The sequence below is a fragment of the Ovis canadensis genome, chromosome 6, assembly GCF_042477335.2.
Source record: "Ovis canadensis isolate MfBH-ARS-UI-01 breed Bighorn chromosome 6, ARS-UI_OviCan_v2, whole genome shotgun sequence".
Classification (NCBI taxonomy): Eukaryota; Metazoa; Chordata; class Mammalia; order Artiodactyla; family Bovidae; genus Ovis; species Ovis canadensis.
Window position 1 is genome coordinate 82,392,651 of NC_091250.1, and position 22,919 is coordinate 82,415,569.

At 38.9% G+C, this 22,919-nt stretch overlaps 1 protein-coding gene and 1 non-coding gene across 2 annotated transcripts in view; both read left to right on the forward strand.

The window, feature by feature from the left end:
* The window catches only part of GABRB1 (gamma-aminobutyric acid type A receptor subunit beta1), a 438,990-nt gene that overhangs the window by 366,696 nt on the left and 49,375 nt on the right, over positions 1-22,919 (forward strand). The gene's annotated exons all lie outside the window — the stretch shown is intronic.
* LOC138443070 (U6 spliceosomal RNA) lies at positions 167-270 on the forward strand. Its single transcript, XR_011257996.1, has one exon. It is a non-coding gene; the product is annotated as a U6 spliceosomal RNA (small nuclear RNA).

Consider the following 22,919-nt stretch of genomic DNA (forward strand, 5'->3'; position numbering starts at 1 on the left):
ATATATATACATATGTATATATATACATATGTATATATGTATATGTATATATATGTAAAAATGAGGTTTTAAGGTAAGAGTATATATATCTAAGCCTTTTAAAGATAGGGTTTTCAATATATATTTCTTTTTAAAACTTTATCTTATATTACTGTGTTTGACTTTTATGCTAGCTTCAGCAGCACATATACTAAAATTGGAACAATACAAAGATTAGCATGGCCCCTGTGCAAGGATGACATGTACATTCGTGAAGTGTTCCGTATCTTGGGGGCTTCCTTTGTAGATCATCTGGTAAAGAATCTGCCTGCAATACAGGAGACCCCGGTTTGATTCCTGGGCTGGGAAGATCCGCTGGAGAAGGGATAGGCTACCCACTCCATTATTCTTGAGTTTTCCTGGTGGCTCAGTTGGTAAAGAATCTGCCTGCAATGTGGGAGACCTGGGTTCAGTCCCCGAGTTGGGAAGATCCCCTGGAGAAGGGAACGGCTACCACTCCAATATTCTGACTTGGAGAATCCCATGGACTGTATATCCATGGGGTCGCAAAGAGTCAGACATGACTGAACAGCTTTCACTCACATAGCCAATTAACAATATTGTGATAGTTTCAAGTGGACAGCAAAGGGACTCAGCCGTAGGTATATGTGCATCCATTCTCCCCCAAATTCCCCTCCCATCTGAGCTTCCACATATCATTGAGCAGAGTTCCCTGTGCTATATAGTAGGTCTTTGTTGGTTATCCATTTTAAATATAGCAGTGTCCACTTGTCAATCCCAAATCCCCTAACTATCCCTTTCCCTACTTCTTCAACTAAGTTAAACTTTTGTGTATAATTTCAATATATCTGGGCTTAATTTATTACAAAGATCGCAAGCCCTACAGGCCAACTCCTATAGATCATAGTAGAAAAGGCAAGGGATAAGAATCAGACATCACTGGGTTTCAGCCCAGATTTGCTACCTGGACAGGTTATCAGTATACCACTCTGTGTACCATTTGCTTCTTCTGTGAAATATGGACAATGATACTTACCTCATGAGGTTGCTGTAAAGAACTGTCTACAACATACAAGCACTCAATAAATGTTAATGCCTTCTTGACATCACAGTGATAATATAGAGGTAGAGTATTTGCCACCTGAAATCATAACCAGTTATGAGTGTAGTGTAAGCTGTTGAACTAGCATACATATCATCCAGAAAAACAATCACATGTTTTTCAATATATTCAGAGTGCTATGAACTCTGATGACATAAAAATAACAAATCAACCTTGGGTTTATAGTCATCTCATAGCTTATGAATTGAAACATTTCATGATCCTTGTCAATGTAGAGAGTTAACTTTCCTATGATTTGAGAGAAAAAAGAGATGATTTCTCCTGTACTAGTTTTTAGTAAAAAGATGCCCACCTAAGAGGCTTTCACAGAGAATTCCTTCAATAATAATGTGCTGAATAAATGAATAGAGTAAAATGGAAGATGATAAGAGTTCATTTTCATGTTTTAGGAAATGTATTGAAATTAGAGATTATGATTATTTTTGCAAATTAACAGTTCTCTGGAGGAATTAGTGTTATGCTGGGCTCTGCAGTCATTTGTTTGCTCAATAGATAAGGTACTTTACTATGTTGCTATGATATTAGGTTCTATGATGGTCAAGAAAAGAGTCATGTCTATAGATCACTGCCCTACAGATTTATAGCACCAGATAGGAAAATCATGAACCAGATAATCATGAGATTATTTCCAAAACTAGTCAAATAAAGTAGACCCTCATCTAATCTTCATCTAATCCTTCCATTTTGGGCCAAGAGTGTCTATTGTGTTTCCCCAACAAAACAATATTCAATCCAACCAAACCAAAAGTCAAGATGAATTGTTGATTTTTTCTTTTAACTTCACCGTATGTATCATCCTCTTTAAAATATAGTTTTCTTCTCGATTCTGAGCATATACATACATTCTAATGTGCCTATTGCCTAGCTGTTACATTACATTCACATTTTTTTGGCTTGCATGTTTGGAATTGCTTGTTTTGGATATTTTGTTTATTTTATTATAGTAGTAAGGGGGAGAAAATATAGATGGTTCAGAGATCTTTCCTGTCATACTTCTCAAACCAGTTTCTTTTTTTTTTTTTTAGTTTTTTATTTTTTAAATTTTAAAATCTTTAATTCTTACATGCATTCCCAAACATGAACCCCCCTCCCACCTCCCTCCCCATAACATCTTTCTGGGTCATCCCCATGCACCAGCCCCAAGCATGCTGCATCCTGCGTCAGACATAGACTGGCGATTCCATTCACATGATAGTATATATGTTAGAACCAGTTTCTTTTCAATGTTTTTTATTTAAGCAAAAACTACTAAAAATATAAAAATGTAATATGGAATTCCATCAAAGTTCCTCCCACTGAAGTATTTTTTTCCCAATAATGAGGTGAAACTACATTTCAGGAGGTTTCATGTTAAGTGATTCCTTTGATATATCCATCACAGGAACATAACATAGTTATTACTAACTTACTTTAAGGTGAATCAAGATTAATCTTGAGGTTAATGCTTTTGTAAGCCTTCCTGCTATAAATGCCTTGAATTTGTCTTCTTATATGTAAAAGAATATTCCCTTTCCTGCCTTTATTGTCAGTAAAAATAGAACTTGGTCTGCACTACTCTCATCTTAGGATCTCTGTTCAGATCATCCTAAGGATTTCTTGTCTATCTTTTGCATGGGAGCTTCTGTTTTCTGAGTTCCGCAGCATCTTCTTCCTTAATTTACATCTTAGTGGAGCCTTCTCCTGTAGCTTCCTGTGAGTAGCTGAGGGAAGATAAATGTTTTGAGATCTTGCCTATCTAGCAATGCCTTTATTCACTCTTGACAATTGAATTTTTATGTATATATACTCCTGTGTAAGAACACAATTTCCCTTGGGTTTTCTAAGGCAATATTTCAGTGTCTTCTAGCTTTGGATATTGCTCCTGAGACAGTCAATGCTATTCTGATGTTTGAATTTGTATATATGAATAGTTTCTACCTTTGTGACTTTTTGGAATATTCTCTGCTTCCTAAGATTCTAAATTTCATAATGGCAAACCTTATTGTGACCCTTTTTGATCATATTAAGTATCAGATTGGACGTCCAGTGTTGACACACCTAAAATGTCATACGCTTGGAATCATAAATATTTCAGTCCTTTGGGTTGCTTTAACAAAATACCATAGACTGGATGGCTTACAAACAATAGAAATTTATTTCTGACATTCTGGAGACTGGGAAGTCTAAGATCATGATGCCAGCGAATTTGGTATCTAGTGAGGGTCTGCTTCCTGGTTCAGGTGGCCATCTTCTCTCTGTGTCCTCACAAGGTGGTAGGGTCAAGGAAGACCTTTGGAGAATCTTCTGTAAGGGCACTAATGCCATTCATGAGAACTCTGCTTTCATGGACTAATCACCTCCCCCAAGCTCCACCTTCTCATACCATCACATTGGGCATTAGAATTTTAACATGAATTTTGCAGGCACACAATCATTGAGCCTGTAGCAATATAGCATGTAGCCTTTCCAAATTTGCTTCTTTCACTTAGCAATATTGGCTTGACAGCTCATCTCTTTTTAGCACTGAGTAATATTCCATTTATAAATACACCACAGTTTATCTATTTACCTACTGAAGGAAATCCATGTTCTGCAATTACAAATAGAGTTGCTATAAACATAGATGTGCAGGGTTTGTGTGGATGTAAGTTTTTAGCCCATTTTGGCAAATACTGAGGAGTGCAATTGCTGGATAGTATGTTTAGCTTTGTAAGAAAATACCAAACTGTCTCCCAAAGTGGCTGTACCATTTTGCCCACTAACAATGAATAGAAGTTCCTTTGGTCCATATCCTTACCAGCATTTCGTGTTGTCACTATTTTGGATTTTTGCCATTTCAGTAGGTGCCGTAGCATCTCACTGATGTTTCAATTCGTAGTTTTCTAATAACATATGATGTTGAGCATCTTTTCCATATGGGGCTTCCCTGGTGACTCAGACAGTAAAGAATCTGCCTACAATGCAGGTGACCTGGGTTCGATCCCTGGGTCAGGAAGACCCCTGGAGAAGGGAATAGCTACCCACTCCAGTATTCTTGCCTAGAGAATTCCATGAACAGAGGAGCCTGGTGGGCTATAGTCCATGGGGTCACAAAGAGTCAGACATAACTGAGCATGAGACTCCTTATCTTTTCATACATCTATATTCCTTCTGTGTTTCTTCTTTGGTGAAGTCTTTGAGATCTTTTGCTCATTTTTTAATTAAGTTGTCTGTTTTCTCATCATTGAACTTTAAGAATCTTTATGTGGAGAAGGCAATGGCACCCCACTCCAGTACTCTTGCCTGGAAAATCCTATGGACGGAGGAGCCTGGTAGGCTGCAGTGCATGGGGTCGCTAAGAGTCGGATACGACTGAGCGGCTTCCCTTTCACTTTTCACTTTCATGCATTGGAGAAGGAAATGGCAACCCACTCCAGTGTTCTTGCCTGGAGAATCCCAGGGACGGGGGAGCCTGGTGGGCTGCCGTCTATGGGGTCGCACAGAGTCAGACACGACTGAAGCGACTTAGCAGCAGCAGCAGCAGTTCTTTATGCATTTTAGACCACTCCTTTATCAGTAAAGTTGTGCACCACTTTACTTCCAAATTTTAAAAATAGTAATGCATTTACATAGCTAAAACATAAAAATGAAGTTAAAAGGTAAATATTGGGAAGTCCCACTGTTCCCACTCCTTCCAAATTCATCCTTTTCCTTCACCATTTTTATTTGTTTCTGACTTATCCTTCTCAAGTCTCTTTATATTGCACTGTGCTATGCTGATTTGCTCAGTTGTTGCCGACTCTTTGTGACCCCAGGGACTGTAGCCTGCCAGACTCCTCTGTCCATGGGGATTCTCCAGGCAAGAATAGTGGAGTGGGTTGCCATGCCCTCCTCCAGGGGATCTTCCCAACCCAGGGATCAAACCCAGGTCTCCCATACTGCAGGTGGATTCTTTACCATCTGAACCACCAGGGAAGCCCTCTCTTTATACAAGTACAAGCAAATACAAATATACAGTTTACTTTTCCCATTTCTTAACAAAAGTGGCATTTCACATACATTATTTTGAACCTTGATTTTTCACTTAATGCTGTATCATGGGCATCTTTCCATATCTTATCATAGAACCCTTCCTTATTTTTTTAACAGCTGTATAATGTTCCATTGTGGGGATATACCACAGTTCAGAAATTCCTTGTTGCTGGACACATATCACCCTGACTTTTAAAGGTACCTGGTGCTCTCAATCTATGAGATGTATAAGGCTGTATAATGAAAAGTGGGTGCTTCTTAATTTTCTTCCATTGCCACCTTAGGTTCTGGTTTCTTGCATGTTATAGGACACTTTCCACTTAACTTTCTGCTTTATAGCTTCCAGAATTTATTTTGTTTACCACTCAGCAGCACAGCACTATCATCTTCAAACTGAAGGAACAATTCCTTGATTGTCTAGACTCTGTAAGTCTTCTCTTACCTTGTATACTTCTCTTGTACCTTTCCAGACTTAGTCACACCCTTTCAGAATAAAGACACTCAGTTTTCACAAATGAAAATAATCTTGGAAAGAACTAGAAGGTGGGGCATAAAATTGTTTCCTTTTTCAGATCCCCCCCCCAAAAAAACCAACAAAACAGAGAAATACTATGGTCTAAAGATCTCCTGGAATCATTTAATAAGGCAATGGATTTCTATGTTTTTTTCCTCCCTTCTAAGGTGGTAACTATTACAAAAGCATTTCTGTCCCTGGATTTCAACTTGGTAGGACTGATGACTGTTTTCCTAATTTATAGGCACCATTAGCACCATCAGTCCTGGTATCAAGGGGCCCTGAGGGGTCAGCAATTCTCCTGCTGTACAATTCAACTGATATAGTCATTTGTTTCATCAACTGTATGAGTCACAAGATGGACCTCTCTTGTAAGGCTGTAAAGCAGTGATTGAGATTTGTGCACTTCACTCAGAGAGAACCCAGAACTCTTCCACTTTCTATTTACGCAACCTTCAGCAAGCTATTCAACCCTTCTAAACATCTATAAAATAACATGCACTTCATAGGTCTGTTGTGAAGATTAATCGCATATAAAACAGGTAGTACAGAGCCAAGCAATTCTCCAACACCAGCCAATGTCCTACAACTCAATTCTGACACTATTTCCCTGGAGATCCTGCAGATCCTACAGATGAGGAGCTCTTCAACACCAGTCCTTTCATGGTTTTTTAGAGGCTTCATTACATAGGCATTACTGATCAGATCATAGGCATTAGCGATTGATTCAACTTCCACCTCTTCTCTTCTCCCCAGAGGCGGAAGAATGGGACTGCCTGAAATCTCCAACCCCCTAATCTCATGGTTGGGCTTCCCTGCTGGCTCAGACAGTAAAGAATCTGCCTACAATACAAGAGACTTGCTTGCATTCAATCCCTGAATTGGGAAGACCCCCTGGAGGAGGGCATGGCAACTCACTCCAGTATTCTGGCCTGGAGAATTCCATGGACAGAGGAGCCTGGTGACTACAGTCCATGGGATCACAAAGAGTCGGACACAACTGAGCGACTAACACTTTGACTTTTCAGTCTCATGGTTTGCTTCACTGGCAACCAGTCTCCATCCTTAGGTGCTTTCCAAAAGGCAGTATGTTAACAAAAACCCGGTTTGAGAACTGTCTTTTGTGAATAATAAGACGCTCATTTCACCTTTAGGGTTTCAAGAACTGAGGACTAAACACTAATTATTATTATAAAAGATGCTCCCATGGCTCTTATCACTCAGGAAATTCCATGGCTTTGGGGAAGTAGGAGTTAGATGTGAACCATGAACCATGACAAAAAAATATATGAAATATATTTGGTCATTTGAATGATCGAATATGCATTTCTTATAAATAACATTATTGTCATTTGTCTTCCCGACTGGTCTAAAAACTCTGTGAATAAAGAGATACTGTCTGTATTCCTCCTTTTGTCTCCCAAATGTCAAGCAAAGTGCCTGGTTCATAGAAGAAATTGACAAATACTCACTAAATGACTCTTTCAGTAAAGGGATGAGTAAATAGATATATCTTGTTCACATTAATTCTCAGGAAACAAAAAAATTTTTTTTCAAGAAAATTATGGAGTGCATGTATATATTTAAGAAAGTCAGCTTGTTTTTATAGGAAGACCTGCTATTCCCCCAAATTTGGTCTGCAAACACTCTTCAAAGGAGTAAATTTTAAGGAAATATTTCTTGACTGGCCATGGCCTAACAGTTATCCACTTAGTCTTGTGTACTATATCCTCTAGCTGCATTTATGCCTAAGACAAAAAGACAAATGGGAAAATGCTGTGTTTAGTAGTTGGAAAGTATCTGTCATAGGTAAGATGACCTTTGTGCTGGTTTGACTTGGCAGGGGAGAGTGGGTCATAAACCTTAATAAAAATGCCTTGGGAGATGTTGATCTAAATGTTGATCATTTATTTTTTAAATGGGATTTTTAACCAGAGAGATTCCATCATGTAATGTTCAATAATAATGCCATCCAGAAAAAAAAGAAACCACTCAAAATAAGTGACATTTATTTGACCTTGTCTTGTAGGTAAACATCTGATAAAATCAGATTTAAAATATTGTTTCATTGGCCTTTCTGATACCCCTGAAGGCTAAAAATCATTACAATAGGTCCTCTTTTTGCCCAGTCCTACACTTCATGATTATGTCTGATTCTCACAAACATGCTTCAAAATCAGCAGTTTACTGTTCCTATTTTGCAAATAGAGAAACAGAGACCCAAGGTTTAAAAACTTGCCACTAACCATTATAATGCTCAGCAGAAAAGCAGGATACAAAGCCTGTTCTTTCTGATCCGAAAACTCATGTTTTTCAATACTTTCTCTCTTGCAATGGGGTGTTTTTCCCTAGCAATCATAACGAAATATCTTCATAGGCCATAATATAATGTTAGACCCTTTCATGTCACCATTATGACAACAAATTTCCTAAACCAAGTCAACACATACAAAAAAGATATGTTTAGGAGTAAGAGTTTGGGAGTCGTCATAGGTGGTAGTGGTTATAGAAGGAAACAGAAAGGATTAGAAAGCATTGTAAAAAAAAACAGAAGACTTTCCGTGATTAGAGGTTGCCTGATTGTAGTGTCCATTCATATGTGGTGAATATTGGTCACTTTTTGAATATCCAGCATTGCTATGTCTTATGTATCCCTGACTCCTGTGTATCAAATAGAGCTTGTCTCTCACTATCAAAAAGAAAACACCTGATACCTTCCCAGGACTCCTTGCATCTGGGAATGAGACAGACATAGTTTCCACCATTCACTCACTTATGCTTATGGCAACCGTCAAATCAAAAGTTAGTGATAAAAAAAAAAAAGTTAGTGATGTAAAGAAGAAAGGAGCACAGAGAAATCCATCATGAAAAGACTAGCACCATAACACAGCTGATGGAGTGGTTCTGGTCTCCAGGCTCAGTGCTGTTGACTGTAGGAGTGATGTCGGAGTAGAAGCAGCGGGGCCTCAGACAGTCAGTTCTACAGTGTCGATTTTGGCAATGGTTTCTAGCTTTATGACCTCAAGCCTGGATCCCTGATACTCTCAGGGAACCTGTGAGGTTCCCATCATTCTTTCATTAAATTACTTTTTATTTAACTTAGTTCCTACTGCCTAAGAATCCTGACTGGAAAAAAAAAATGTATAATAATAATAATAATGACAGTAACTAGCATATCTTGAGAACTTATGATTTAATTCTGCTAAATGCTTTAAAAACATTTTACTCCTTAAATTCTCACCAAAACCCAGTAATTTCTATATTACAGATAAAGAAATTAAGAGATTAAGTGGCTTGAGCCAAGACATCTTGCTGGAAAGTGGCAGAGTCAAGATTTGAACCCACTATCTCTATCTATCCCTGGGTCAGGAAGATCCCCTGGAGAAGGCAAATGGTAAAGCACTCCAGTATTCCTGCCTGGAGAATTCCAATCCATGAGGTTGCAAAAGCGTGAGACATGACTGGGCAACTAAATATCAATTCTGGCTCCAAAACCTAGTCAGTTCAGTTCAGTCACCCAGTCATGTCTGACTCTGTGCGACCCCATGAAATGCAGCACGCCAAGCTTCCCTGTCCATCACCAACTCCCTGAGTTCACCCAAACCCATGTCCACCGAGTCAGTGATGCCATCCAACCATCTCATCCTCTGTTGTCCCCTTTTCCTCCTGCCCGCAATCTTTCCCAGCATCAGGGTCTTTTCAAATGAGTCAGCTCTTCACATCAGGTGGCCAAGGTATTGGAGTTTCAGCTTCAACATCAGTCCTTCCAATGAACACTTAGGACTGATCTCCTTTAGGATGGACTGTTTGAATCTCCTACAGTCCAAGGGACTCTCAAGAGTCTTCTCCAACACCACAGTTCAAAAGCATCAATTCTTTGGCACTCAGCTTTCTTTATAGTCCAACTCTCACATCCATACATGACCACTGGAAAAACCATGAACCTTTGTTGGCAAAGTAATGTCTCTGCTTTTGAATATGCTGTCTAGGTTGGTAATAACTTTCCTTCCCAGGAGTAAGAGTCTTTTAATTTCATGGCTGCAATCACCATCTGCAGTGATTTTGGAGCCCAGAAAAATAAAGTCAGCCACTATTTCCCCTGTTTCCCATCTATCTGCCATGAAGTGATGGGACCAGATGTCATGATCTTAGTTTTCTAAATGTTGAGCTTTAAGCCAACTTTTTTCACTCTCCTCTTTCACTTTCATCAAGAGGCTCTTTAGTTCTTCACTTTCTGCCATAAGGGTGGTGTCATCTGCATATCTGAGGTTATGGATATTTCTCCGAGCAATCTTGATGCCAATCTTCCAAGATTCAAGATTCCAATCTTGATCTTGCGCTTCCTCCAGCCCAGCATTTCTCATGATGTACACTGCGTATAAGTTAAATAAGCAGGGTGACAATATACAGCCTTGATGTAGTCCTTTTCCTGTTTAGAATCAGTCTGTTGTTCCATGTCCACTTCTAACTGTTTCTTCCTGACCTGCATACAAGTTTCTCAAGAGGCAGGTCATGTGGTCTGGTACTCCTATCTCTTTTAGAATTTTCCACAGTTTATTGTGATCCACACATCAAAGGCTTTGGCATAGTCAATAAAGCAGAATTGGATGATTTTCTGGAATTCTCTTGCTTTTTCAATGATCCAGTGGATGTTGGCAATTTGATCTCTGGTTCCTCTGCCTTTTCTAAAGCCAGCTTGAACTTCTGGAAGTTCACGATTCACGTATTGCTGAAGTCTGGCTTGGAGAATTTTAAGCATTACTTTACTAGCATGTGAGATGGGTGCAATTGTGCAGTAGTTTGAACATTCTTTGGCATTGCCTTTCTTTGGCATTGGAATGAAAACTGACCTTTTCCAGTCCTGTGGCCACTGCTGAGTTTTCCAAATTTGCTGGCATATTGAGTGCAGTACTTTCACAGCATCATCTTTCAGGGTTTTAAATAGCTCAACTGGAATTCCATCACCTCCGCTAGCTTTGTTCATAGTGATGCTTTCTAAGGCCCCCTTGAGTTCACATTGCAGGATGTCTGGCTCTAGGTGAGTGATCACACCATCGTGATTATCTGGGTCGTGAAGATCTTTCTGTACAGTTCTTCTATGTATTCTTGCTACTTCTTCTTAATAGCTTCTGCTTCTGTTAGTCAGCCACTAAACTTGAATATATAATTTAGGAGTGGAGTACAGTATGTCTTTTTTAGAATATAAACATCCAAAGGTAGTTGTTCAAAGGTTTTCCAAAGAAAACAAACTGGATGTGTGTACATATATAAAAGAACTGGTTTATGAAATTTTGAGGGCTATCAAGTGTGAAATCTGCCAGACAGACCAACAGGGCCGAGGTCCCAGGGGAGGATTCATATTGCAGCTCAAGTCCAGAGGTGGTTTGGAGCAGAAGTCCCTCTGTAGGTGCCTATATCCAAATCTCTGCTTCTTAGAAGGACATCAGTCCTATTGGATTAGGATCCACACTAATGACTTCATTTTAACTTAGCTACCTCTGTAAAGACCCCTGACTCCAAATACAATCACATTTTGAGATACTCAGGGATAGCACTGTAAAATATGAATTTTAGAGGGGACATAATGCAGCCCCTAACAGTAGTAATTTCAACACGACATTTTAGAAAGTTCCCTGTATGTCCATGTAGTCTCAGGGACTTTCTAAGTTTGTATGACACATCTGTAGAGTATTTGGGGGCCTCTTCAATTTTTAAAATATCAGTCCTGCCCATAGCCAACATCAAAATGATAACCATAATATTATCTGTAACCAAAGTCTCTTATGTCTTAGCTTAAAGATGATGATACCCAGCTACAAGGAAATTTTAGGTTGTGTTTCCCACCAGAAGTATAAAAACTGGTTGCACTACAGTTTCCCAGTACTTAAACTCATCAGAAGAATCAAATGAAATAAACTGCTCCATGGTAAAGTGACACAGCTCCTAAAAATGTTCTTCTCCTTCAAGGACTGATGGCTTTTGGCTGTACTCACAGTTTTTGCAAAGATTTCAAACCTCGAGGGGGCCAGATAGCACTGTGAGGTCTGCAGTGTGCCTGTTAGCAATGAACATCATAATGGGAACACTTGTCATTTTTTTTCACCTGGAGATTTCTTATTCAATGGTTGAAAGTGAAGGTGGAGTGCTCGGAAAGCCATCTTAACTCCTCCATCAGTTATTTAACAGCAGTCACACCATCTTGCATTTGTAGAACTCTTTGTACTTCTTAAAGTACTTGTACATGGTTTAGTTCATTTCATCTAAATGGTCCTTGATTGGCCTAAAATTTAAATCAGCTTCCCAATGTGCCTAGCAATCTTAGAGGGCACTTTATGAGCTGAAAAAACATGACCCAAAGTGGAGAAATTGCTCTGAAAGCATTCTGTAAAATCGAGGCACCATTATTCTACACATTCATAAATAGTGAAGCTAACTGAGTTAAATCCTTAAAGAAATTGTGGGGATTATCCACAGATTTTCAATCCTTTACAGTTTACTTTGTTTTTAACACCATTTTCTATAGGGCTAAGCTCTTAAATCCAATGTTACCTTATTAAAAATTTCAGACAAAAACATGCCTCCATTCTGATTCTGTCTTTAAGAGTCAAATCTACATATTCCCTTTAAAGAAAAACTGAAGATAATTTGTTGTCAAAAGATCCTGAACTAAAAATGCATGTCACAATTAGACAGAGCCTGAATAGTTCTCCCTACACAGAGCAGATGGTAATCTCTTTTTAAAATAAAATGGTGATCTGTGTTTCTGACTGTGTGCCTTCTACATCAGGCATGAAGTAAAAATGAATTTCTATTTTGTTTCACTCTGGGAGCCTATTACATTGACCAACATGGGTGGTGGGGAGGGAGGGAATCACCTAATTTGTTCAAATATAATCACACAGTGACAACAAAAGCATTGGCTGCTTCAACTCTCTGCAGGAAAGCTTTTTAAAAAAATGAACAGATGCAGAATAATCTTGAGAATGCTCTTGTTATTCTGCTGGCAATGTCTGTAGTTAAGGAGACATCTGTGATGGGGGATAAAGAAGATCATTTTCTTTTCTGAAGTACAAAGCGTGGAGTAAAAATATCATTTTGGGGATTTAAAACCTAAGAAATAACCTGACTCTTTACCTATATGTTTTTTAAATGATTGATTGTAGGAGTACTGTAATTCAGAGTTGATTTTTTCTATTTATATGGTGTTAGAAAGTAAAAAATGAAACTCAATCTCCTAAAATATGTAAGGAAAGAGCTAGGTTCATATAAGAATGTGGAAAACACTGCCTGTGCTGATACAATATAATGATATATGATGTTAATATAATATGGTGGTGGTTTGGTTGCTAAGTCGTGTCTGACTCTTTACAACCCCAGAGACTATACCCCATCAGGTTCCTCAGTCCATGGGATTTTCCAGGTAAGAATACTGGAAGGGGTTGTCAATTCCTTCTCCAGGGAATCTTCCCCACTCAGGAATTGAACCTGGATCTCCTGCATTGCAGGCAGATTCTTTACCAACTGAACAAGCCCATAACATAATGACAATAAGATAATGATAATATAATGTGTCTCTAATCCTGGTTCTAAATTAGGGTGTGCAGCCATATTTCTATTGAGGCCAAAGTGCAGATATACCCTTGCTTCAAAGATATTTTCTGCCTGTGTTTTGATTATACAGTTCTATGGAGCAAACCATAATGCCTTTACCGTTAGTCCTACAAATAACATCTCTCCCATTTTTTCATTTTTATTGGAATATAGTTGCTTTACAGTATTGTGTTAGATTCTGCTATACAGCAAAGTGAATCAGTTATATGTATACATATATCCCTCCTTTTTAGATTTCCTTCCCACTTAGGTCACCACAGAGCATTGAGTAAAGTTTCCTGTGCTACACAGTAGGGTCTCCTTATTTATCTATGCTACACACAGTACTACTGTGGGGAGAGACCGAATTAGCCAAGATGGTGTGTTTAGGCTCTCTTGCCCCACGTTCTGTAAATATTGACCAGTAACAGCTGAGATCACTGATAGCACTGCACGCGCACACCACAAGATACTCAGTTGGTCATGGGTTACTTTGTGCAGTACGCATATGGGAGTTCCACCTAGAAAGTGGTGGCTTTCTGCTGCAAAGTGGTTACTGCTACATCACGGTTGTGTCCATTGACTCAGCCATGAGAGGAGAGAATACTGCTATGGCTGCTGTGCCAGCCAGAAGAGAATAAATGTGTCTGCAGTTCCTATGGCTCTTTGTGTCTTCTTCCAACCTCTTGGTTCACGCATTGCCTACTCTGGATTCAACAAACGGTGTGCAAAGTGTGAACAGCAAGACAGTTGGCATCGTGAACAGGATAAGCAATACAAGCATATATATGTCAGTTCCAATATCCCAATTCATCCCTCCCCTTACCCACCTTGGTATCCATTAGTTTGTTCTCTATATCTGTGTCTCTATTTCTGCTTTGCAAATAGGTTCATCTGTACAGTTTTCTAGATTTCACATGTAGGTGATATTATATGATATTTGTTTCTCTCTTTCTCACTTACTTCACTCTGTATGACATTCTCTAGGTCTATCCACATCTCCGAAAATGGCACTATTCTGTTCCTTTTGGGGACTGAGTAACATCCCAATGAATGCATGCATCACATCTTCTTTATCATTCTTCTGTTGATGGACATTTAGGTTGCTTCCATGTCCTGGCTATTGTAAATAGTGCTGCAGTGAACACTGAGATGCATATATTTATTTACATTATGCTCTTCACCCAGTATATGCCTAGGCATGGGATTGCTGGGTCATATGGGAGCTCTATTTTTTAGCTTTTTGCGAAATTTCCATACTGTTCTCCATAGAGGCTGTATCAATTTACATTCCTGCCAACCATGTAGAGGATTCCCTTTTCTCCATACCCTCTCCAGCATTGTTTGTAGATTTTATGATGATAGCCATTCTGACCAGTGTAAGGTGATAGTTATCACATTGTAGTTTTGATTTGCATTTCTCTACTAATTACTGATGTTGAGCATCTTTTCATGTGATTGTTATTTGTCTATGTGTCTTCTTGAGAGAAATGTCTGTTTAGATTCTCTCTCTATTTTTTAAATTGGGTTGTTTTCTGGGTTTTTTTTTTCCTTTTATATAGAGCTTCATGAGCTGTTTATATATTTTGGAGATTAATCCCTTGTCAGTTGCTTTATTTGTAAATATTTTCTATCATTCTGAGGGTTGTCTTTTTGTTTTGCTTATGGTTTCCTTTGCTGTGCAAAAGATTTTAAGTTTAATTAGATCTCACTTGTTTATTTTTGTGTAATTTTTATTATTCTAGGAGGTGAACCGAAAAAGATCTTGCTGCGATCTATGCCCGAGAGTGTTCTGCCTATTTTTCCTCTAAGTTTTAGTGCCCAGTCTTACATTTAGGTCTTTGATCCATTTTGAGTTTATTTTTGTGTATGGTGTTAGGAAGTATTCTAATTTTATTCTTTTGCATGTAGCTATCCAGTTTCCCACACTACTTATTGAAAAGACTGTCTTTTCTCCATTGTATATTCTCCCCTTTTGTCATAGATTAGTTGACCATAGGTGGGTGGGTTTATCTCTGGGCTTTCTATCCCATTCCATTGATCTATATTTCTGTTTTTGTGCCAGTACCATACTGTCTTGATGACTGTAGCTTTGTAGTATAGACTGAAGTCAGGGAACCTGATTATTCCAGCTCCGTTTGTCTTTCTCAAGATGGCTTTGGCTATTTGGGCTTTTTGTGTTGTCATGCAGTTTGTAAAATTTTTTGTTCTAGTTTTGTGAAGCATCTCTCCTATTTTAATATAAAATATCTATTATTACAATAGGGAATCACATGTATTTCTTTAGAATCTGAATTATCAAAATTATTCATCAAATACTATACATGTTATTACATACAAAGTATCATAGAGCTTTGAGCCAAGAATTCATGCATTAAAACCCAAAAGTCATTTTCACATGAAGCACCCTGGCAATTCAAGCTGTGCTGATATCAGTTCAGTTCAGTTCAGTCACTCAGTCATGTCTAACTCTCGGCGACCCCATGGACTGCAGCACATCAGGTTTCCCTGTCCATCATCAACTCCCAGAGCTCACTCAAACTCATGTCCATTGAGTCGGTGATGCCATCCAACCATCTCATCCTCTGTCATCCTGTTCTCCTCCTTCCTTCAATCTTTCCCAGCATCAGGGTCTTTTCAAATGAGTCAGCTCTTCACATCAAGTGGCCAAGGTATTGGAGCTTCAGCTTCAACATCAGTCCTTCCAATGAACACCCTAGACTGATCTCCTTTAGGATGGACTGGTTGGATCTCCTTGCAGTCCAAGGGACTCTCAAGAGTCTTCTCCAACCCCACAGTTCAAAAGCATCAGTTCTTCAGCACTCAGCTTTCTTTATAGTCCAACTCTCATATCCATACATAACTACTGGAAAAACCACAGCTTTGACTAGACGGACCTTTGTGGACAAAGCAATGTCTCTGCTTTTTAATATGCTGTCTAGGTTGGTCATAGCTTTTCTTCCAAGGAACAAGCATCTTTTAATTTCATGGCTGCAGTCACCATCTGCAGTGATTTTGGAGCCCCCCAAAGTAAAGTCTGTCACTGTTTCCACTGTTTCCCCATCTATTTCCCATGAAGTGATGGGACTGGATGCCATGATCTTAGTTTTCTGAATGTTGAGTTTTAAGCCAACCTTTTCACTCTCCTCTTTCACTTTCATCAAGAGGCTGTTTAGTTCTTCTTTGCTTTCTGCCATAAGGGTGCTGATATAGGAAATATCAGCTGATACACAAAATAATAAAACTACTAACTTTTATTAAGTACTTGTAATGCATCAGAAATGCTTTATACCTGTTAATGTATTTACTTCTCACAACAACCATTTGAGAATAAATATTGTTTCTGGGCTTCCCAGGTGGCTCAGTATTAAAGAATCCACCTGCAATGCAGGAGATTTGGGTTGATTCCTAGGTCAGGAAGATCCCCAGGAGAAGGAAATGGCAACCCACTCTAGTATTCTTGCCTGGACAATCCCATGGATCAAGGAGCCTGGAGGTCTACAGTCTTGGAGGTCTGGAGGTCTACAGAGGGTTGCAAAGAGTAGAACAAAACTAAGCAACTGAGAACCCACTCATTATTATCTCTATTTTATAAATGAGAAAATAAAATCATAGAAATATTAAGTAACTTGACAAAAGTCAAACAGGAGCCAGAATTCAAATCTAGTTAATTTAGTTCCAGAACCCAGGCCAATAACCATTACCCAATGCAGAAAATGTGAGAAGCTAGTGGCAGCAAGTAAACATGGTACATTACGTGATTCATCATGTCTGCAAGATTAAAATAAAACAAGGATATTGAGAGAACGCCAATGATTTTGGGGAGAGGAGGGCTTAATAGCCAAAGAAACTTCTCCTGGGGACTTAATGAAAATTTGCCTATGAAAATATCTTATGGCTTGATAGTAACCTAGCCAAAGGGACCTGTAAAAAATTCCAGATTCAGGTATAAACACCAGCATGTGCAAAGGACCTGTGGCAAGAAGAAATATGGGTATTTGAGGAGCTGAAACTGAAGCCAGAGTGGCTGGAGGCAGAGTGAGGAGATCCTTAGGAAGAAGAGGCTGGAAAAAGGGGGAGCATTTCACTCAGGGATTTGGGGGCTATGTTAATGGCCGTGGTCTGTGTCCTGAGAGAAGTAGGAAACCACTGAGAGAATTTAAGCAGAGGGCTAATGTGAACAGATGTGCATTTGAAATCAGCCACCTGGCTGCCACCTTGGAAAACAATTTGGAGAAGTCTAGAGTAGAAATTGGACTTCCTTCATAGCTCAGTTGGTAAATAATCTGCCTACAGTGCAGGAGACCTGGGTTCAATCCCTGGGTTGGGAAGATCCCCTGGAAAAGTAAATGGCAACTCACTCCAGTATTCTTGTCTGGAGAATCCCACGGACAGAGGAGCCTGGCAGACTACAATCCATAGGATCACTAGAGTTGGACAGGACTTAGTAACCAAAGAGAGAGAGAAAGAATAGAAGCAAGTAAACCAGTTTTAAGAATATTGCAGTATCATTAGCTAAAAAAAATAAAAGCAGAGGTATGAGTGGGGATGGAGAAAACTGAACTGATTTAAGAGATGTTTCTGTGTTAAAATTTTTAAATGATGACAAATTAGATGTTGGAGATAAGGGGGAAAAGGTCAAAGATGACTCTCAAATTTATGACCAGTGCAACTCTGTGGATGATAGGTTTAGATGAGGAGGCTAAGAGATCCTGTTGAAGATACTGAACTTGAGGTGGCTTTAGTTATCCAATGAAGTCAAGTTCACAGTGATACTATGGGTCTAAAGTTTAGAGGAGAGGTCTAACTGGCCTGAATACCTCATCCAGGGACAAAACACAAAGTAAGTGAGAAGAGAGAAATGCCTAAGACCAGTTCTGGGAAGAAGATAAGCCTACAAAGAATTATAAGACAGAGGTTCCAGATAAGTAGGAGCATGACCAGCAGAAATGGCATCAGGAAACTTAAAGAAGTAGAATTTCAAGAAAGAAAACAAAGACAATGGGGTCAAATACTGCTAAGAAATGAAGTAAAAATGAGGACTGAAAAAGTGAATATAGCAAAATGAGGGTAAGGGTCATGGTTGTATTAACATAAACTATTTGGAGGTGATGAGGCTGGAGGTCAGACCAGAGTGGGGTGAATGGAAAGCAAAGCAATGCAGGACAACTGTGGACAACTCTAGAAATTCTGCTGTGAAGCAGAAAGAGGGATTCGAGCAGCAGCAAGAGAGAGATAATGGGATACAGAGAATGACCATAACCACCAGAGAAGGGACCAGAAGAGGCTTTACTGTGGTAGATTGTTTTCTTTTTGAGAATTCTGGAGTGAGGCTTTGAGGAGGGTTATCATTTAATGAACTGAGAGGTCATTGCTGCTGCTGCTAAGTCGCTTCAGTCGTGTCTGACTCTGTGCGACCTGATAGACGGCAGCCCACCAGGCTCCTCTGTCTCTGGGATTCTCCAGGCAAGAACACTGGAGTGGGTTGCCATTTCCTTCTCCAATGCATGAAAGTGAAAAGTGAAAGGGAAGTCGCTCAGTTGTGCCCGACTCTTAGTGACCCCATGGACTGGAGCCTACCAAGCTCCTCCGTCCATGGGATTTTCCAGGCAAGAGTACTTAAGGGATATTAATAGCAGAAAAGTAGCTGCAGGACAGGTGCAGGGAAGAAAACCATTGAATTTATTCTATGGGCTTTCTTCATGTTGCCAAGCTTCTTGCCGTCTTGTGATGACAAAAGCAAATTACAAAATAAAGTAAGAAGAAGAAGAGGAGGAGGAAGAGGAAGGGAGAGGAAGAAGTTGGAGAAGAAGGAGAAAGAAAAGAGGAGGAAGGAGGAGAGAGGAAGAGGAGAACTGATAACATTACAGTAAAATGATGAAGGCAGAGAAGAAATTTCGGGGCAAATCAAAGCATGAAGTTAAGTCTAAGAATAAAATTAAAAGAATAAAATAAAGGAAAAATTAGCCTAAATAATATAAAGTTCAAAAAAGATTAAAGGCTAGAAGGAAAGAAAATCTAAAACCAGTGAGATTTTTTTAAAAAATCAAAACATAAAAATAAGAGGGATAAAAGATTAAAAATAAAACCAACATAAACAAAAAACATAAAAGGGCTAGAACCAGTGAGATAAAAAGCTGAAAACATGAAAGTCAGAGAGTTGAAAGATAAAAGTTAAGACAAGTGCATCCAAGTTAAAAGGGTTGCTTAGAAGTTGAGCATGAAATTCTTTTAAAGACTGTTGAAAAGTTCTTTTCTTCTTAAAATAGAATAGAAAAAAAAGAATTTGAGATAGAAAGTGAAGACAAGGGAAAAACAAGAACTCTAAAGAATTAAGCAAAACAAACTAAAATAGAAATAGGGAAAAATTAAGTAATCAACATATACCATGGCAACAAGAAATTCTAAAATAATATTGAGATGCTGATTTATACCTCAGCATATGTTCCTGATATAATAAGGAAATAAAAGTAATCAGCCAAAGAGAAGGAGGTGAACTTCTGTAACCACACCTCTGAAAATTTATTCTTGGTTCCTGTCCATTCCTCTACCTCTCCAGTCCTCATCTGAAAAAAAAAAAACTTACTATTTTTCTTTAATCTTCAGCTTAGCCTTCACATCTGCTTACAATAAGAAACACAGGCTGATGAAGTATGGCTAGCCCTTGTAAAATTGCAAAATATAGAGTCCATTTTGTTTTTTGTTTGTTTATACTTTGAATACCTTCCAGTCCTTTAATCTATTGTTCATTCTTTCATTAATTACCACTTAGCTTGAATTACTTTAATTCTATCATTTCCAGGATAACTTTCACTTTAAAAGAAGGCCCATTGGATAGATATTTTGGACAAGCATCCTTCCTTCTTATCCTGGTTTTTGGTGACTAGCAACACCACAAAGATTTCTGTTAGATGTCTTCCCTTTTGCTTTACCCTCAACACCCACTCCCACCTCCCACTCTGCTCTCTCTCTCTACCCTTCTCCACTGTGCTGTGTGTTCTGGGAGACTGACTTTTATGGACTGTTTCCATGGATTTGCTTACTCTCAGCCTTCTGGTTGACTTTACCAATGGGAGGCATGGGCAGGATATCAGAGAATGAGAGGAGAGTGAGATGAAGGTATTTACTCCTGTGGTTCCCTTACTGCCATGGATTGACTCCATTCTCCTACAAGCCCCCATTCTCCTGCCCCATGGCCTTTCCCTACAGCTCCTCCCTCTGGATTCTACTGCATTATCCAGAATGTGTCTGACTTCCTCCTCCATCTAGACTCACCTGTACATGCGTGCTAAGTCGCTTCACTCGTGTCAGACTGTTTACGACCATATGGATAGTAGATTGCCAGGCTCCTCAGGCCATGGGGTCCTCCCAGCAAGAATACTAGAGTGGGTTGCCATGTCCTCCTCCAGGAGATCTTCCCAACCCAGGGATTGAACCCACTTTTTTTACTTCTCCTGCATCATTTCTTTACCACTAGCACCAGCTGAGAAGCCCCCAAATTATCTGTATATTGAGCCATTTTCCTAAGACCCAGATCTCTTTGACATGTAAGCTGATGAATCCATAGAACTAATCTCTGCCAGAAAATGAATTTTCTCTTATCCAGGTAAGCAGAATGTTTCCTAATGGCCTTCAAATTACCTCGGAGTGAATTATTGCAAAAAAATTTTAACTAGCATTTCTTCCTCCAGTTTTGTCCTCCACTCATTTATTCTAAGCAGTGAAACTAGATTAATTTATCTATAAAGACATTCTCATTATGCTCCCCACTGATTTTAAAAGCCTCAATTGTTTCTCATTGTCCATGGGATAAATTCAAGCATTTAAGATCCACAGTCTGACTCCAACCAAATCTTCAACTTTGTCTATCACTACAGAGCATCCTAGTGTGTACTCTGAACAGAAGAAGGTGGATATAGGAAAGAATCTGAATATTACCCCCAGTTCCCCAAAACATTTTCTCCTTGTTTTCTTCAATAACAGAAGAATAATTATGTAGCAGGGATGGAGTAAGGTTTATACTGTTATGGAGCAATAGTACTGTCTTATGCTTCACAGTTTATCTAACTGATTCCATGTGCTATCAAGTTTCAAATTATATTGTTTTCTAAACTGTTTTTTATTAAATTGTTTTCTGAGATTTCATGACATTAGGTTGGCATTATAAGGGAATTATAATCTGCGGTACCAAGGCTGTGTGATGTCTCCCAAACCCACCACTGCATAAAGTCTTCTTTCAGCAAAATCTGGACATACCTATCAGGTACATTCTGACATCCTTCCTTCCAAGACCTGACGTGTATTATCTACTCCTCAGCTCCGTGGGCTCAGGCCTAATACTCCAGGCCTGTTGTTGCTCAACCAGAGCACTTTTGCATGCTGCCCCCACCCCCCACCAGGGGACATTTGACAGTGTCTGGAGACATCTGTGGTTGTCATAACTGAAGAAAGAAAGTATTACTGACCCAGGAGGTTGCTACTATACATCTTACCATATACCAGAGAGCTCCCCCACAACAAAGACATATCAAGCACAAAATGCAATGGTGTCAAGGCTGAGAAAACTTGCACCAGGATAATTCTGATCCTTCCCTGATATCTCACAGGGAGCTAGGCCCATGTTCCCCAGCACCATAGATTCTTGTAGCTGGCAATGTGCTTTTTATCCACATTATGGCCTGCTTTTCTCACCATACATTGCTTTAGACTTTCAGCCTAGGTTCTTACAAAAGCTAATAATTTCAGTGGTCTACAACAACAACTATCGTGTTTAAGTAGGTCCTTTTTAGTGAAATAAAATTGTATTATATTTTAGGGAATATTAAAATTTGTCCTCAGGGCTAACAAAAAAGGAGTAACAGTTTGGTTAGTGGATAGAGCACAGGTCTGGTGGCCAGGTTCTTGAGCTTGTTCTTCTATGAACCAACTAAGTGATCATGAGCAAAGCATAGTCCATCTGAGCTTAAGTTTTCCCTTTCAGTGAAATGAAGGGTTGGACTCATTTAAGACATCAAATTATTCTTACAGTGTCTAGTCCCTAGTTGCAATATTTACCGCTTCACTTCTTTTTATTTTCTATTTACACACACACACATCCTCTTTTCTACAAAAGAGGTTAATTTCCTCAGTTAAGTTTATATCCCCTAGAATTAAACCAGCAGCAGTTTGCAACAACAGTTATTAAGGCAACAGGCAAGGCTACCCATATCCTCATCTGATTTTTCTTTTTTTCTAATTTCAAACTTACCATTCCTTAATTTAATTGTGTGAGCTCAGTCAAGTCTTAACTCTCTCTGGGCCTTGGCTTCAATGAGAGAGTTAATTTCCAAATTCCCTTCTAGTTCTAATATATTTTTCCTACCCAGAACTTCTTCTGGCTTAACCTTGCACCCTCTTAAGTATGTGTGATGATTAGTGTCATGAAAATATAATAACACAAGTGAAGATAGCAGAATTCTATAAAATGGTAATGGAAAAAAATGCTTATTTTTCATAACTTTAAGAATAAAGACTGATCATAAGCAGGCAAAAAGAGGCAGCTATTTTGTGACTTGATCTTTTCAGTTTTTGTTTTCCTTTTTACTGTATTTTACAGCCCACACTAAAGAAACAGCAAAAATTCAAATTTGAGTACAGACATATCTCAGAGATGCTTCTCTTCAATTTCCTAAATAACTCACCCCAAACTGATTTCCTGTATCA